At 38.5% G+C, this 6,349-nt stretch overlaps 1 long non-coding RNA gene across 1 annotated transcript; it reads left to right on the plus strand.

Moving 5' to 3' along the window:
- Positions 1 to 3,260: 3,260 nt before the first annotated feature.
- On the plus strand, positions 3,261 to 5,798 carry LOC125694667 (uncharacterized). Its single transcript, XR_007377664.1, has 3 exons — positions 3,261 to 3,395; positions 4,292 to 4,439; positions 5,014 to 5,798. It is a non-coding gene; the product is annotated as an uncharacterized LOC125694667 (long non-coding RNA).
- The last annotated feature ends 551 nt before the right edge of the window (positions 5,799 to 6,349 follow it).

Below are 6,349 nucleotides of genomic sequence, written 5' to 3' on the forward strand. Positions count from 1 at the left end.
TCCAAGGTATTGCTTAATAGAAGAATGACCAGAAAGGTATCTTCTGATAATATAAATTAAAAAAAAGAACATTTCCAATTTTAGAGGGAATAGGATTATAGCTAAGCCTTTAATTAAAAAAAAAAAAAAGCTTCATGTATGTATGCTTCATATTATATGATTATGGTCCTGTCAAGAATATGAGTGGAAAGTGAGACTCTGCCTATGCACTGAACCCAGTTCAGATTCTACACTCAACCTTAGGGGCACTCAGCTTTAGATGGAGCCTCTGTGTCTTTTGGATCTCTGTCTATCTAGGTCCATCTTCCTAGGCACATCTATAATTTTCAGTGCAGAGTAATTCAGTGCCAACCTTTTCTTCCTGAGAGCATTTGAGTTCTAGAAATGTAATGAGCCTCTGCATACATAAATCATCAGACTTACCCTGTGTGACAAAGATGAGTTTTCTTCAAAGTTAAGATATTTCAAGTATTAATGGAGACAGCAGTGGCTTTTTTTTTATATAATGACCTTACAAGGAGTGAGAAGTCTGAGTACAGATTTCTTCTCAGCAGGCTCTCTCCTGGATCTTGGTTAGTTCAAACCCCTGTTGCCTATTGACCACGGGGTAGAAATCAGTGCAAGAGAAATGAAAGTGTAAAGAGGATTCGAGAAAGGTTCTGTTGCATCTGTAACATCTTTCAGGAAAGGATGGCTCTTTGTGGGCGCAGAATGAGAGGAACAAAGAGGTGGACATAATCTGTACCATCGGAGGGGTAATCTGTATCAAAAATGCTTGATTTGGGATTATTGCAAAAGTAGTGCTTAGAGTGAAAGCTGTAGCATTCACATCCTTGTTTTCTTAAAATAGGCACCTAAATAGGTATTTGGAGTAAATCTGATTCAGTCCTTCAGTGCATTAACTCTCCATGTAGAAAGATAAGAACAATAACAGCTGCCACAGTGATGATGTGAAAATACACCCTTGAATGCATATGAAGTACTATTCTGACATTTTCCATAGCGATAGCTGGGAGGAAATGAATCAATCTGTCTTTAGATAAGACAATGAATAAGTGGGCTGCTAGTAAGGATAAAACAAAACATTAAAGAACTGCTCATTGCTTTTCAGTGATCTGCTATTAAAAAGAAGTTTAAGTGAAAATACTGTGACAAAGTGTAATAAGATAAAAGTCTTTACTAGATAGAAAACATTTCTCTTTAGTACTTAACGTCTCTGAAAGGATGAGTGAGCTTAATTCTGCTTTTCAGTGCTGATATTTAGAAACAGACAGATTTCTTGAAAAAGCCAAGAATTTGTCTGTGTTTACGTCCAGAAAGGCTGGCTGGCACAATCCTGTCAAAGCATTTTCCTGATCAACTACTGGCATAAAGTGACAAGCAGGAAATCATAGTATCTCCTATAAATGGATAGAGGTTGCATCTTTTTCACTATGAAGTCATGTCTCTGTGACTGAACATGCCTACATTCTTGCATTCACTCTCGATCTGCCATGTAGTCTATATTTGTGTGATGTAAGCATTTCATCCTTTTTTAGATAAGAGTGGTCTAATAGATAATATTTGAGGACATGGAAGGTCTTGAGACAGATGGAATCATAGATAAGAATAAAAGGCACATAAAGGAGATACTGAATAGTCAGACAGCAACTTCTAAGATATATATATATAATATATATATATATAATATTATATATATATATATATATAATACTGCTGCTGAGAGAACCACCCACTTCCAACTTATTCAGCATTTCAGGAATGGCTTTGTTTATAGAAGTAGTTGAAAATTTTGACCAGTCTCATTTATTTGCATGCAAATAACAGATCTGCATTTATAAATCTTGTTTATTGAAAGTTGCCTTTAGAAGTTTCCCAAACTACTAGAGTACATCCATATTTACTGATAAGTTCAATGTGTATTGATAAGTACTTTTTAGTACCCCAAAACAAATTCAGCAGGCACGCAGTAAACTGGGAATTTAATAAAATGTTGTGCTCAGTAAATTAGATTATTCCCTTGTTATATCTATAGAAATTTAAAATCTCCCCTAGGCAATGTTGTCATTGGCAAGCATCAGAAATGCTTTCTTGAAGTCAGTCATTTTTTCACTTAGCACTTAACACATATTTACATATTGTACCAGATAGATGTCAAAGAATTTATTCTTTGTGGGCTGCAAAGGTCAAGATTTTTGGCTTTTAGAATCCAGCCAACTATTCCTGTGCGTTGAACCTTCATTTTTTAAAGTAGGATATTAAAAAGTTATTTTCTGAAGTAACTATGCTGTCACTGCCATATAATTTTAACATTTTTCTTCTGGTTTTATGCATAAAATGGAAATGCATCCTGATCTGTAAGCATTCTTTTAGCACATAGTATTCAGCATTTTTATTTGCTATTTGAGAACAATTAGCAGCAGCTGATACACCTAAAGGTCCTGTATTCTGGTATTTACAGAGGCCCTGTGGGCAGTAGTTGCTCAGGAACATCTGTGCTCTCCTCCTTTGGAGGTCTAACAGGAAGAGACATCAGGACAAAGTGCTCTGCAGAGCCTAGCTCCTAGCTGGTGGGGACAAACTGGCTTGGTACACAAAGCCCCCACTGCACAAAAACAGTAGCTCTCCTTTTTTTTCTTTTCTTTTAATGCCCCCAGTTACCCCTCAGACACGACAGATGATGCAGTTCTCTTGCAGTTCTTTTGTTCTCCCAGTATTTAAATGAGGTAAGTCTTGGATGTGTAAGGACTGTATGAACTCTTGTATAGATAGTGCAGAGGAGATACTGACGGATGGGAAAAAGAAATGATTTTGGATATCAAGATACCTCAGAAGATGTTCAACATGCAATGCATTTTCTTCATTGTCATCAATTGTTCCTACAATCCTAGACATCTTCAGAAGTTAAAATCCTCTCTTTTTCCTCATCTGTTAATACTGATACAGGATTCAACCTGATATGAAACTCATAAAACTTCCCATTAGATGTGGAAAGTGTCTTCTGACTGGTAGAGATTTGAAAGAGTAGACAATTGCAGTGACTGTTTGGCCAGTATACTTCAATCCAACTCTTATTCTGTCACTGATGGAGCAGTAATGAAGAACAACTGAGGTATTTTTTGCTAATACTTTAGGCATCTGAAATCTAAATATGGGATATTTATGGCAGACCATATGATTTTGCTTGGTGACACCTGGGGAGTCACCAGAATTAAATAATCTTTGGAGTATGATATGGAATTCATCCTATCTCTCAAGCTTTTGCAGAATAGCAGCCGGTATGCATGAAGAATGTATTGAAAAGGTTGGAAGAATCAGCCTTCAGTGCTTATAGTTGGAAAAGAGCCAGCTGCCACTTAAAAAGAGAGAAGACACCGCAGGGGAGCAGTTCACAGGTGAGTGAAGGAGAGTACTGTAATCCTGCAAAGAAAAGATATAGCTAATTCCAGATGTATGCTCTAAAGGTTTCTTTTCTTTGCTATTGCAAACAGTAGAGATCAAAATTCAAATAACTCAAAGGGACATTTTTTTTTAACTTTTCCAAATTTTCCTCTAAATTCATGACAAGGCTGTAGTTCTTCTCAGGTATTGCATCTCTGATTCAGTGTGAAAAATGAAGTTTTAAACCTGACACAACGTCAGTTAGTACCAATAATGAGGTACAGTAGTATTTCTTTTCCCCTCTTTTGAGAAGGGGATTCACTATCTTTCATTCTCTTTGCCTCCTTGCTTTTTTTCTTTCCATGTTCTTCCCCAACAATTTTGTCACCACTTCACTTTTGACATCTCCATGTTGACAGTGAAGATTGATGGCCTCTTATATTCTTCAGTCAAAGAAGATGAATCAAAGTCAGTCATTTTACTGGCTAATAGAAACAGTCTATTTATTTTTTTGCAAAAATAGCATAGAATAGAAGAGTTTAGGGAGCAAGAATTGGGGAATGACAGGGAAGGCAGTGGGAAAAAATCTCATGGTAATGTTTGCTAAAAATTGAAGGTGGATCTGTGCATCTTGACAGTTTGTTCAGGCTGGGACTTAGCTCTCAGCTTAGGAGGTACTGTGAGTCTGTTAAGATGATAATATAAACAGATTTAAGTTCAGTTTTGTAACCAGTACTAATGCGATTTAAAATAGCTGAGCTATTTTTACTGTATAATTGACCATGAGTATACTTCTGCTCTTTTTCTATTCACTAGCAGTAAAAGAACACGTGAACCCTGGTCACCAAAGAACATGTGATCCTTCTGTAGATAATAAAGTCATTAAGCCTGTCATTTTTTGTTTTTGAAGGAAGATACTTCAGAAAATGTATAAACTCCCATGTATGATTGCTGTTCTTCAACTCAGGACCACATACTGATATACGTTGGTACAAAACTTGCTTTTGTTTTGGGAAGAATCTTGACTCAAAGATGTCTGTATGGGGCAGACTCACCACGTATCCTTTGCTGCAGACATCAAGTATCTGCAAGATTTGTGAGTTCTCACCAAAGATATTTAAAAGAAAAATCTTGGGCTCTATCATAAGACGCATGTTCTTGTATCACAGCCTACAGCTTCCTCATGAGGGTACAGGAGGGGCAGCATTGATCTCTGCTCTCTGGTGACTGTGACAGGACCCGAGGGAATGGCACAGAGCTGTGTCAAGGGAGGGTCAGGTTGGGGGGTAAGGAAAAGGTTCTTTGCTGAGGAGGTGGTGGTCATTGAATAGGTTGCCCAGGGCAGTGGTCCCAGACCCAAGTTGGCGCACTTTAAGAATTTCTGGACAATGCTCTCAGTCATATGATCTCGTTTTTGAGTTGTCCTGTGCAAAGCCAGGAGTTGGACTCAATGATCCTGACAGGTTCCTTCCAACTTGAGATATTCTATCTTCTAAGATCGAAATGGTATTTATGATTAAGTTGTGATAGTGGTAAAAGTCCTGAGAGGTTTAACTGTGCTTTGTGCTTGCAGCAAATGCCTGCTTGATCTTGCAACATTTCAAGATTTTCCTTTTGACTTTCTATTTCAAGAGCTGAGAAGACTTCAGCTTGAGAGACAGCAAGTCAATGGATGCTACACACCTGCCAGAAGGAAATGAGCATCCTCTGACTTCAAAGTGATGGTGACCAAGCAGGGACAGGATTCCCACATCTTCGTGCAACTCATCACACAGGTGCACATGGTTTTTGTATACTTGTACTGCTAAATTTAAGTCTTATCTCCAAGAAAATCTTCAATAGTTTGTAGATTTTGTTCAGGGGATGTAAAGATCACCGGGCCCAAACCAGCGCAACCACTTGGCAACTGCACAGGGAACTCTGTCCTTCAGCCTCAGGCCTATTCATTGCTCATCTGTTCTCCTGAACCTCATTTGATTATTTCCAAGCTACTAGTTCTTCTAAGCCAGTTTTTAAAAATCTCTTTAATTTTTAGGGAAACTTATGGATTTGATTATCTTTTAGCATGAAGATAGGGCAAACACCTATCCTACCTTGCTAGCTAGGAGTGTTGCTTAAGATGTATAAAAGTTCTTGAAATAAAAACATTTTTGTACTTCCAACCAGGTATTTTGATGAGTTTCTCCACAGTGTGAGCATATGCAATCTGAAGATAGTAGAGTGGGGTCTGATTAAAGCCCTTATGAACATTCCAAGTTCTGGATTAGTGCTGACATCTGCTGTTTATTCATATCACATACAAGTAACACGAGACAGGGAATTATTTCCTGTGTGCTTTTTGTCTCAATTCCTTGTTTCATTTTGCATCAGGTAATGTTGATAAAATCACAAGATACTGTAAAACTTCCACAGGTCAACACAGATTCTGATGTGATTTCGAGATGTGAAATAAGGAGTCAGCAAATTAAAATGGAACGTTTAAGTTTACAGATGAGTGTTGATGCTTTGAAAAGGCATGAGATAGGTGGCCTAAGCAATGAGGCTCTTTGTGCACACAGCAGATATTTAGCCTGGAAGCTCCTAAGTGCAGAGGTCACATTTCTGTTACGCCTTTCTGCATTGTGCCCTAAAACAGTTGGGCTAGTCGGTTGTTGCCGCGGGATAAAGGGGTTATGGCAACAGGACAAGAGCACTGTTCCCTCAACCTCTGCTCATGCTCTGAGTCAGGACCAGCAGCACCGGCCCAAAGTGTCCCCACTTGGCATCACTGGGTCCTGCAGGAAACAGCCACTGTGCGGCACCGGCTCATTTCACGTAGGCTGTTAAACAGCTGTAATGTCCACAAAGTCATTGCTGGGCTGGACTGGTTCAGCAATATGTACTTTGCATTCCCAGACACCTTGACTCCTCCTGCTCTTATTCTGCCTTCTAACCTCGCCCCAAAAATTGCTCAGGATACAATAGTTTA

This window comes from Lagopus muta, chromosome 1, assembly GCF_023343835.1.
Source record: "Lagopus muta isolate bLagMut1 chromosome 1, bLagMut1 primary, whole genome shotgun sequence".
In the NCBI taxonomy this organism is placed as follows: domain Eukaryota; kingdom Metazoa; phylum Chordata; class Aves; order Galliformes; family Phasianidae; genus Lagopus; species Lagopus muta.